This window comes from Erinaceus europaeus, chromosome 5 (assembly GCF_950295315.1).
Source record: "Erinaceus europaeus chromosome 5, mEriEur2.1, whole genome shotgun sequence".
Taxonomy (NCBI): Eukaryota; Metazoa; Chordata; class Mammalia; order Eulipotyphla; family Erinaceidae; genus Erinaceus; species Erinaceus europaeus.
Window position 1 is genome coordinate 104344801 of NC_080166.1, and position 11060 is coordinate 104355860.

Consider the following 11060-nt stretch of genomic DNA (forward strand, 5'->3'; position numbering starts at 1 on the left):
GTACATACTAACATCAACAATTCAAGATGTTCTGTAAAGCTAATACTACTTAGATAAAACAAAACAAAAAAAAAGCATGAAAAATGAGATAACAGAAATGCTCATCTGAGATAATTTATTCTAGTCACCACATATACAGTGGTTTAATGTATAATAATCACAGCACCAATACTACTATATGCAATTGTCTCATGCTTTATAATATTGAGTTTCAAGTAAATGAAGAAATTTGACACAAATTGTGATTTTCGTTATTTATACAAAGGAAACATTGACAAAACCATAGGGTAAGAGGGGTACAACTCCACACTATTCCCACCACCAGAACTCTGTATCCCATTCCCTCCCTTGATAGCTTTTCTATACTTTAACCCTCTGGGAGTATGGACTCAAAACTGACTACCTCTTCTATATCCTAAAAAATACAGGGACAATATATATGTAACACACAGATGTTAATAGGTATGTGAACCTTTATATGTAGAATGCCAAGAAGTCCTCAGGGAAAGATTTAATTTTAATAAGTCTAGGTGTGAACCCTGGCTGGTCCTACAAGTCAGGGAGTTTACTTACATTTTCCAGATTCTTATTTAGTTAACAACTTTGTAAAGGAGAGTAATAATGGTAGGCTGACTACATGATGAAAAAAGAGAAAATTCATAGCACAGGGTCCCAGGCACTCAATAAACTAGAATGACCTTCTTTAACATCTGGATTGCAGATTGGTGGTTCATTTGAAGAAACATTCAGATTTATTATTCTCCCTCTTTTAGTTAGAGTTAGTCATTGTTACAGGTCTTTAAAATAATTTCTCATCTATTATGTAATAGAAAACCAATTTAAAATTCTGACATCTGAACACATCAGTTAAAGTCAAGGAGTCACCTTTCAGACTAGTTCATGCAATTTTGTTTATCACCAAACCTACTTAAATTAGAATTAAATCTTTGCTGACTGTGACATAGTTTGGCTACAATAGTATCATTTAATCTGTCTTGAGGGGGTTCTGAGTGGTGGCATACCTGGTTAAGTACACTTATTAACATGCACAAAGGTCCAGGCTCAAATTCCAGGTCCCTGCCTATAAGGGGGATATTTCACAAATGCTGAAGCAGATGTGTAGGTATCTCTCTATCTTCCCCTTCCATTTCAATTTCCCTCTGTTTCTTTTCAAAATGATCAAATAAAATGTATTTTAAATAATGAAATATAAAATAAAATAATTTAGATAATGATTCATCTTGAGGAACATTCAAAACAAAAATGCCTGATATTATGAATTTCTCTATAATTACAACAACTTAGATTCCAATTAATTTTTTAACTGTGCCACCTAGAATCTTTATTCAAAAGAGAATCAGCACTTGGACAGAAATCACAGTTCAAGAGTAAAAACTCTTTCTTCTGGAGGTGCCAAGACACAGGCCCTCCCCATAACCACCTTCACAGAGAACTTGTTACTGTCTGCTCTCTGACTTCCTGGCCCTATCCTGCCATCCCAGCTGAGCCAGGATCTCCTGAGCCTCCCAGGTCAGGGGCAGGGAAAGCCACAGGGAGCTCATCTTCCGCCTGGCCAGGTGGACCAGGGCTCCATGGCTGCTCAGACTCTACCACTCTTCCAGGTGTCCTAAGGCTGCAGCCTTATACAGCATCAGATGTGAATCAAGCTGAGTCCCCCAAGATGGTGGGGACTGGGGCTCTGGGAAGAGTCCAGGGAAGAATGGTCAGGGCTGGGAAAAGGTGATTTGCAGGCTCTTAGTCCCTGTCTGACACTCCTGATGGTGCTCCTGCATTTCTTCCCCAAAAGGGTCAGTACATCTTCTGACGACTTGGTAGATTGGCCTCTGATGAAGAAGACAACCAGGATATCTAAGAGTTTGCCCCGCCTGCCTTTGATGAATTAATTGGAGACCAAGTCATCTCCTTGCTGCATGGTGGAAGGCAAGATGTTCTCTCCAGCCACACACAAAAACACGCAAATGGGATTATCCATAGACAATATGAAATAGGCCAGGACCTCTGAGAAAGGACAGTATTTCTCTGCAAAAAAACTGAAATGGTAAGTAGTTATTCACTATCAATAACCAGCAAGACAGGATGAAATCCAGCAAGGTCAGCATGATGAAAGGGAAGGTCTGCAGGAGGCCAAAGTAGATGAGGTTGGTGAAGAGACCCTTGCCAATCATGAAGGTGGGAAAGCGTTCAAAAATGTAGAGGCCAGTCAGCACAGCTATGGAGAACCAGATCATGTATTTTATGATCCTGCTGGTGGCCACTGTGTATTCTATGATCAATTCTGCCAGGTAATCGAGTCCAGTGGCAAAGGCCAGCGTGATGAAGGTCACCTGGATGAAGAGCAACAGCCAACTAAGCAAGTACATGAACTACATGGCGCCCCCGCCTGGCCTTCCCCCCCACCCCACCCCCACACACAGCCTAGACCAGCCTGCAGCCTCTGATATTGGCCAGCTTGGAACGTCCCTACTCATGACCACAGAACGTGAGCTCAGATCTACAAGGATGCAGAGGTCACATAGACTTAAGCTGAATTTGGGTCCCAGATCACATCAAATCAGTGAGGTTTACAGTTAACAATATTTATACATCTTTCCCATATTTGGATCCATCATTCCCTGATCCAGCTTTCTGGTCCTTTTTCCAGCCATGACATCATCTCTCCAGAAAATAACTTGGATCCACCTGCATGTCAGATTTCAAGCTCAGGGAAAAAAAAATAAAACTAGCATAGCCATAGGCCCTTTGGAATATAACTAAAATATGCCTACTATCTAGTTACAAAACGGAGACCCCTCCCACAGCTCTTCATCTGCACTATTCCAGCCTTTAGTTTCATGATTAATCAACAATTTGTTTGGCTTTGTATGTTAACTCTCTTTTCAGCCACCAGGTTTCAGATGCTACCATGATGCCCACCAGACTTCCCAGGACAGACAACCCCACCAATGTGTCCTAGAGCTCCGATACTTCAGAACCCATCCCACTAGGAAAAGAGAGAGACAGGCTGGGAGTATAGATCGAGCTATCAACACCCATGTTCAGTGGGAAAGCAATTAGAGAAGCCCAACCTTCCACGTTCTGCATACCACTATGACCTTGGGTCCATACTCCTAGAGGGTTAAAGAATAGGAAAGCTATTAAGGGAGGGGATGGGATGCAGAGTTCTGGTGGTGGGAATTGTGTGGAGTTGTACCCCTCTTATCCTATGGTTTTTTCAGTGTTTCCTTTTTATAAATAAAAATAAAATAACATAAAATAAAATAAAAAAGAAGAGGTGATCAGTATATATATGGGACAAACAGCTAAACTAAAACAACAGCAATAGCAAAAGTAACTATAAAGCTATCTGTAAAGTAGAACTCTACTGTGCTGCCTCTTAATTTATTGTATATTTAAGAAAATTCAACTCACCCAACTTTAAAGCTCTTATTGGTTTTATTTTATGATTCATGAAATTATCAGCAGCCAATCTGGCAGAACATTACTCTGAGCAACTGAAGCAGGGACAAGAAAGTTACACTTGACAAAAATGTGAATTGGTTATGGCAAGATCATTTTCTTTTCGAAAGTGTTCAGAGACTCTCAACAGATTATCTACCAAGCACTAGTGAGGTGATTCTTGACTAATTGTTTTAAGATTCCATTTCCAGGAAAACAGAAAGTGTAATTAAGTTTGGTCTCTTTTTGATAATGTAGGTCTCAGTGTGAGTGCCTTTACTTCAGGGTTGTTTTATTTTTTTACACATGAAATAATGAACTACTGAGACTCAACATTCCTGGAAACAAATATATTAAGATGACTAAAATATAAAGAAAGAAAAATATGGAAATAGCAGAAAGATCTTAGACTTTATTCACAAAATACAGGAAGAAATTAATGGTGATATGCTCCAATGCATTTTCAACTAAAAGTCAGAAATTAAGATACAGGTCTCCTCTCCTCTGCCAGATCAACTAGGAATACCAAAGGAGACCACCCGGACCGAAACAAGACAGGACTAGAATGACCACAGAAACCCAGTAAATCACCCGTGAGTACAAACACGAGTGGCTGGTGACAGAGAGGAGAGAGGGGCCTAAGAAGAGATTAAGTGACTGCTAACAGTTCGACAGTTTGTCAGTGGAGACACCACCTCCAGTCTGCTCCACCAACAAGGGGACAGCTGAAGGGAGGAAAGGACTCCCCAGAGACTCACCAAGTACAACTCTGAGTCTCCATTGCTACTACCCTCAGAATCTGGAGCAGCAACAGGGAGGGACACCAGGGCACAGAGATCTAACCGGGAAACTCAGGAGAAGACCTATACCTAGGTGGCATAGCTGAAGGGCTGTGAAAGTCTCTTTGCATAACCACTGGATTATCTCTGCCACACCCTGCTTTATCTCTTGGTCAGGAGTCATTGATTAAGCCAAGAAGCCTATTGATAGTTTAAAAGCCCTCAGGCTACCATAGCCTACAGGGGAAAAAAAAAAAGGCTTTTACACAACTGAACTCCAACTCAGGGATTGAAAAAACTGTAAACTTATATAAAATGGTTAAAACAACAAGGAAAAATAATGGAGACTCGAACCAGAACAAGAGTCCAGCTAAAAGTCCTCCAGAGGGCGAAGCACAAAACAACGAGTTCAACATCCAAACATTAGCTAAGGAAATAATAACAGGAGTGAGTAAAGAATTTGAAAAAATTGTAATCAGAACTGCAGGAACAACAAATGAGAATATGGAAGAAAATTCTAATAATCTCATGGTTATTAGAGAGCTGAAAGCTGAAATTGCTGAGCTAAAAAGGCAACTAGCTGAACAAGCTAAAACAGTATCAGAGCAGGGCAACAAAATAGATGAACTCCAGAAAGCAGTAGAGGGCAGAGAGAATAGAATCAATGAGGCTGAAGACAGAATTAGCAAGATTGAGGATGAATTAGAGACAACTAAAAAAGAAGTAAGAGATCTCAAAAAGAGATTAAGAGATGCTGAAAACAACAACAGAGTCCTATGGGATGACTTCAAAAGAAACAATATACGCATTATTGGCTTACCAGAGGAAGAAAGAGAAGGGGAGGAAGAAAGCGTTCTCCAGGCCATAATAGCTGAAAATTTCTCTAGTCTAGACAACACCAAAGACATAAAGATTCAAGAAGCCCAGAGGGTCCCAAACAGAATTAACCCAGACCTAAAGACACCAAGACATGTCATACTTAGATTGGAAAGGAATAAGGATAAAGAAAGGATCCTCAAGGCTGCAAGAGAAAAACAAAGAGTCACCTACAAAGGAAAACCCGTAAGATTAGCAGCAGACTTCTCCATACAAACACTACAGGCCAGAAGAGAATGGCAAGATATCTATCGAGTGCTCAATGAGACAGGCTTTCAGCCAAGAATACTATATCCCGCTAGATTGTCATTCAGACTAGATGGAAGCATCAAAACCTTCTCAGACAAGCAACAGTTAAAGGAAGCAACCATCACCAAGCCTGCCTTGAAAGAAGTTCTGAAAGGTTTCGTATAAACAACCAGACCACCACAAATAGAACATATATCAAAACACTCTAAAACTCTACCAGAATGGCATTAAAATATCTTCAATCTTTGATATCAATAAATGTGAATGGCCTGAATTCACCTATTAAAAGACACAGAGTAGGAAGATGGATCAGAAAACACAACCCAACAATATGTTGTCTACAGGAAACTCACCTAATGCAACAAGACAAACACAGACTTAAAGTGAAAGGATGGAAAACTATCATTCAAGCCAATGGCCCACAAAAAAAGGGCAGGAACAGCTATTCTCATATCTGACATGATAGACTTTAAAATAGATAAGATTAAAAAAGATAGGAATGGACACTACTTAATGCTCAGAGGATCAGTCAATCAAGAGGACTTAACAATTATTAATATCTATGCACCCAATGAGAAGCCATCTAAATACATCAAACTTCTACTGAAAGAGCTACAGCAATATATTAACAGTAACACAATCATAGTAGGGGACTTCAACACCCCACTCTCTCAACTTGACAGATCATCCAGGCAGAAAATCAGTAAAGACATAAGGGAGCTAAATGAAGAGATAGATAAACTAGAACTATTGGACATTTTCAGAGTCATTCATCCCAAGAAACTGGAATACACATTTTACTCAAATCCACATGGGTCATTCTCAAGGATAGACCATATGTTAGGTCACAAAGACAGAGTCAGCCAATTCAAGAGCACTGAAATCATCCCAAGCATCTTCTCAGACCGGAATTAAACTAACACTTAACAATCAACAAAAGATTAGTAACAGTCCCAAAATGTGGAAGCTCAACAGTACACTTCTTAACAACTTCTGGGTCAAAGAGGAAATCAAGGAAGAAATCAAAATGTTTCGAGAGTTCAATGAAAATGAAGACACAAGCTATCAAAATATTTGGGACACAACAGTCCTAAGAGGGAAGTTCATAGCTATACAAGCACACATTAGGAAACAAGAAAAAGCACAAATAAACAGCCTGATTGCACATCTTAAAGACCTAGAAGAAGAACAACAAAGGAACCCTAAAGCAACCAGAAGGACAGAAATTACTAAAGTTAGGGCAGAAATAAATAACATTGAGAATAGGAAAACCATACAAAAGATCAATGAAAGTAAATGTTGGTTCTTCGAAAGAGTAAACAAAATCGACAAACCTTTAGCCAGACTCACAAAACAAAAAAGGGAGAAGACCCAAATAAATCGGATAGTAAATGAAAGAGGAGATATCACAACAGACACTGCAGAAATTCAACATATCATGCGAGGCTTCTATGAACAACTATATGCCACCAAGTTAGAGAACCTGGAAGAAATGAATGATTTCCTAGATACCAACCAACTTCCAAAACTAAGTAAAGAGGAAGTGGATAACATGAACAGGCCCATCACAGCTAATGAAATTGAAACAGTTATCAAAAATCTTCCCAAAAATAAAAGTCCTGGACCAGATGGTTTTACAAATGAATTCTACAAAACTTTCAAAGAAGAACTAATACCTCTACTTTTAAAAGTCTTCCAGAAGATTGAAGACACTGGAATACTCCCTGCCAGCTTCTATGAAGCCAACATCACCCTGATACCAAAAGCAGACAGGGACACAACCAAAAAAGAAAACTACAGACCAATATCTCTGATGAACATAGATGCGAAAATATTGAACAAAATTCTAGCCAACCGGATACAGCAGTATATCAAAAAAATTGTTCATCATGACCAAGCGGGGTTTATCCCAGGCATGCAAGGTTGGTTTAATATACGTAAATCAATCAATGTGATCCACCACATCAACAAAAGCAAGACCAAAAACCACATGGTCATATCAATAGATGCAGAGAAAGCCTTTGACAAAATACAACATCCCTTTATGATCAAAACACTACAAAAAATAGGAATAGATGGAAAATTCCTGAAGATAGTGGAGTCTATATATAGCAAACCTACAGCCAACATCATACTCAATGGTGAAAAACTGGAAGCATTTCCCCTCAGATCAGGTACTAGACAGGGCTGCCCACTATCACCATTACTATTCAACATAGTGTTGGAAGTTCTTGCCATAGCAATCAGGCAGGAGCAAGGAATTAAAGGAATACAGATTGGAAGAGAAGAAGTCAAACTCTCCTTATTTGCAGATGACATGATAGTATACATGGAAAAACCTAAGGAATCTAGCAAGAAGCTTTTTGAAATCATCAGGCAATACAGTAATGTGTCAGGCTATAAAATTATCATTCAAAAGTCAGTGGCATTCCTCTATGCAAACACTAAGTTAGAAGAAATTGAAATCCAGAAATCAGTTCCTTTTTCTATAGCAACAAAAACAATAAAATATCTAGGAATAAACCTAACCAAAGAAGTGAAAGACTTGTATACTGAAAATTATGAGTCACTACTCAAAGAAATTGAAAAAGACACAAAGAAGTGGAAAGATATTCCATGCTCATGGGTTGGAAGAATTAACATCATCAAAATGAATATATTACCCAGAGCCATCTACAAATTTAATGCTATCCCCATCAAGATCCCAAGCACATTTTTTAGGAGAATAGAACAAATGCTACAAATGTTTATCTGGAACCAGAAAAGACCTAGAATTGCCAAAACAATCTTGAGAAAAAAGAACAGAACCGGAGGCATCACACTGCCAGATCTCAAACTATATTATAGCGCCATTGTCATCAAAACTGCTTGGTACTGGAACATGAACAGACACACTGACCAGTGGAATAGAATTGAGAGCCCAGAAATGAGGCACCACACCTATGGACATCTAATCTTTGACAAAGGGGCCCAGACTATTATATGGGGGAAGCAGAGTCTCTTCAACAAATGGTGTTGGAAACAATGGGTTGAAACATGCAAAAGAATGAAACTGAATCACTGTATTTCACCAAATACAAAAGTAAATTCCAAGTGGATCAAGGACTTGGATGTTAGACCAGAAATTATCAGATACTTAGAGGAAAATATTGGAAGAACTTTTTTCCGCATAAATTTTAAAGACATATTCAATGAAACGAATCCAATTACAAGGAAGACTAAGGCAAGTATAAACCTATGGGACCACATCAAATTAAAAAGCTTCTTCACAGCAAAAGAAACCACTACCCAAATCAAGAGACCCCTCACAGAATGGGAGAAGATCTTTACATGCCATACATCAGATAAGAGTTTAATAACCAACATATATAAAGAGCTTACCAGACTCAACAACAAGACAACAACCCCATCCAAAAATGGGGGGAGGAATTGGACAGAATATTCACCACAGAAGAGATCCAAAAGGCCGAGAAACACATGAAAAAATGCTCCAAGTCTCTGATTGTCAGAGAAATGCAAATCAAGACAACAATGAGATATCACTTCACTCCTGTGAGAATGTCACACATCAGAAAAGGTAACAGCAGCAAATGCTGGAGAGGGTGTGGGGTCAAAGGAACCCTCCTGCACTGCTGGTGGGAATGTCAATTGGTCCAACCTCTGTGGAGAACAGTCTGGAGAACTCTCAGAAGGCTAGAAATGGACCTACCCTATGACCCTGCAATTCCCCTCCTGGGGATATATCCTAAGGAACCCAACACATGCATCCAAAAAGATCTGTGTACACATATGTTCTTGGCAGCACAATTTGTAATAGCCAAAACCTGGAAGCAACCCAGGTGTCCAACAACAGATGAGTGGCTGAGCAAGTTGTGGTATATATACACAATGGAATACTACTCAGCTGTAAAAAATGGTGACTTCACCGTTTTCAGCCGATCTTGGATGGACCTTGAAAAAATCATGTTGAGTGAAATAAGTCAGAAACAGAAGGATGAATATGGGATGATATCACTCTCAGGCCGAAGTTGAAAAACAAGATTAGAAAAGAAAACACAAGTCGAACCTGAAATGGAATTGGAGTATTACACCAAAGTAAAAGACTCTGGGGTGGGTGGGTGGGTGGGGAGAATACAGGTCCATGAAAAATGATGAATGAAATAGTGGGGGTTGTATTGCTAAATGGGAATCTGGGGAATGTTATGCATGTAAAAAAAAATAAAAAAAGAAGTAGAAACGCAAAGCAGAAATTGACTGAGTTTGGAGTATGGCACCAAAGTAAGAAAGCAGAAGTATACTAGAGTTTGCAGTGAGTACCTCCCTAATACTTCCTCTCCACTTTTCCAAGCTTTGGGTCCAGGATTGCTCAACAATTTGTTTGGCTTTGTATGTTAACTCTCTTTTCAGTCACCAGGTTCCAGGTGTCATCAGGATGCCGGCCAGACTTCCCTGGATTGAAGACACCACCAATGTGTCCTGGAGCTCAGCTTCCCCAGAGACCCATCCTACTAGGGAAAGAGAGAGGCAGACTGGGAGTATGGACCGACCAGTCAACGCCCATGTTTAGCGAGGAAGCAATTACAGAAGCCAGACCTTCTACCTTCTGCAACCCTCAATGACCCTGAGTCCATGCTCCCAGAGGGATAGAGAATGGGAAAGCTATCGGGGGAGGGGGTGGGATATGGAGATTGGGCGGTGGGAATTGTGTGGAGTTGTACCCCTCCTACCCTATGGTTTTGTTAATTAATCCTTTCTTTAATAAAAAAAATAAAAAGAAAGAAATTAAGATACAGAACATGCAATGACATCATGATTAAAATCAAGCAAATATATGCATGTGTTAGCTATTTTAAAAATATTTTTATTTAGGGGAAGTCGGTCGCTAGCACAGTGGGTTAAGCACATGTGGTACAAAGCACAAGGACCAGCATAAGGATCCTGGTTCGAGCCCCTGGCTCTCCACCTGCAGGGGATTCGCTTCACAAGTGGTGAAGTAGGTCAGCAGGTGTCTGTCTTTCTCTCCTCCTCTATGTCTTCCCCTCCTCTCTCCATTTCTCTCTTCCTATCTAACAACAATGACATCAATGGGGTCCAGATGCAAACATGACCCATGTGTGTGACAAAGCTGCAATATTAGCTAGTTATTAGCTAGTTATTTGGCCAGCTTTTTAATATGTTTTATGTGACATGAGAATAAAGCTTACAAAAATATTTTGAAAATGGAGACTTTATTTTCTGATGTTGTAGAGACAAAGACATATTTCCTCCACCCCAATCTGTATGTTGAAGCCGCATAGGTGGAACTTAAGCAACAACCTTAAAGGAAAACATAAGGTGAAACTTGAACTCCTCAACCCAGGTTTTTTACTTTGGTGCCCTACTCCAAATTCAGTCAAATCCTGCTTTGAGTTTCCCTCTCTGTTCTTATTTCTCAACTTCTGTTTATAAGCAGAATCTTCTCATACTTGTCTTTATCTTTCTGACTTAGCTCACTTAACATAATTCCTCTAGCTCCATCCAAGATGGGTCAGAGAAGGTGGGTTCATTGTTCTTAATACTGCATAGTATTCCATTGTTTGTATATATATATATATATATCACAGCTTTTTCAGACACTTATATGTTATTGGACACCTAGGTTGCTTCCAGGTTTTAGCTATTACAAATTGTGCTGCTATGAACATAGGTGTCCACATATCT

The 11060-nt window shown here is 39.5% G+C and overlaps 1 pseudogene; it reads right to left on the reverse strand.

The window, feature by feature from the left end:
- Positions 1–1809: 1809 nt before the first annotated feature.
- Positions 1810–2390, reverse strand: LOC103125861 (protein TEX261-like; annotated as a pseudogene).
- Between the last annotated feature and the right edge of the window lie 8670 nt (positions 2391–11060).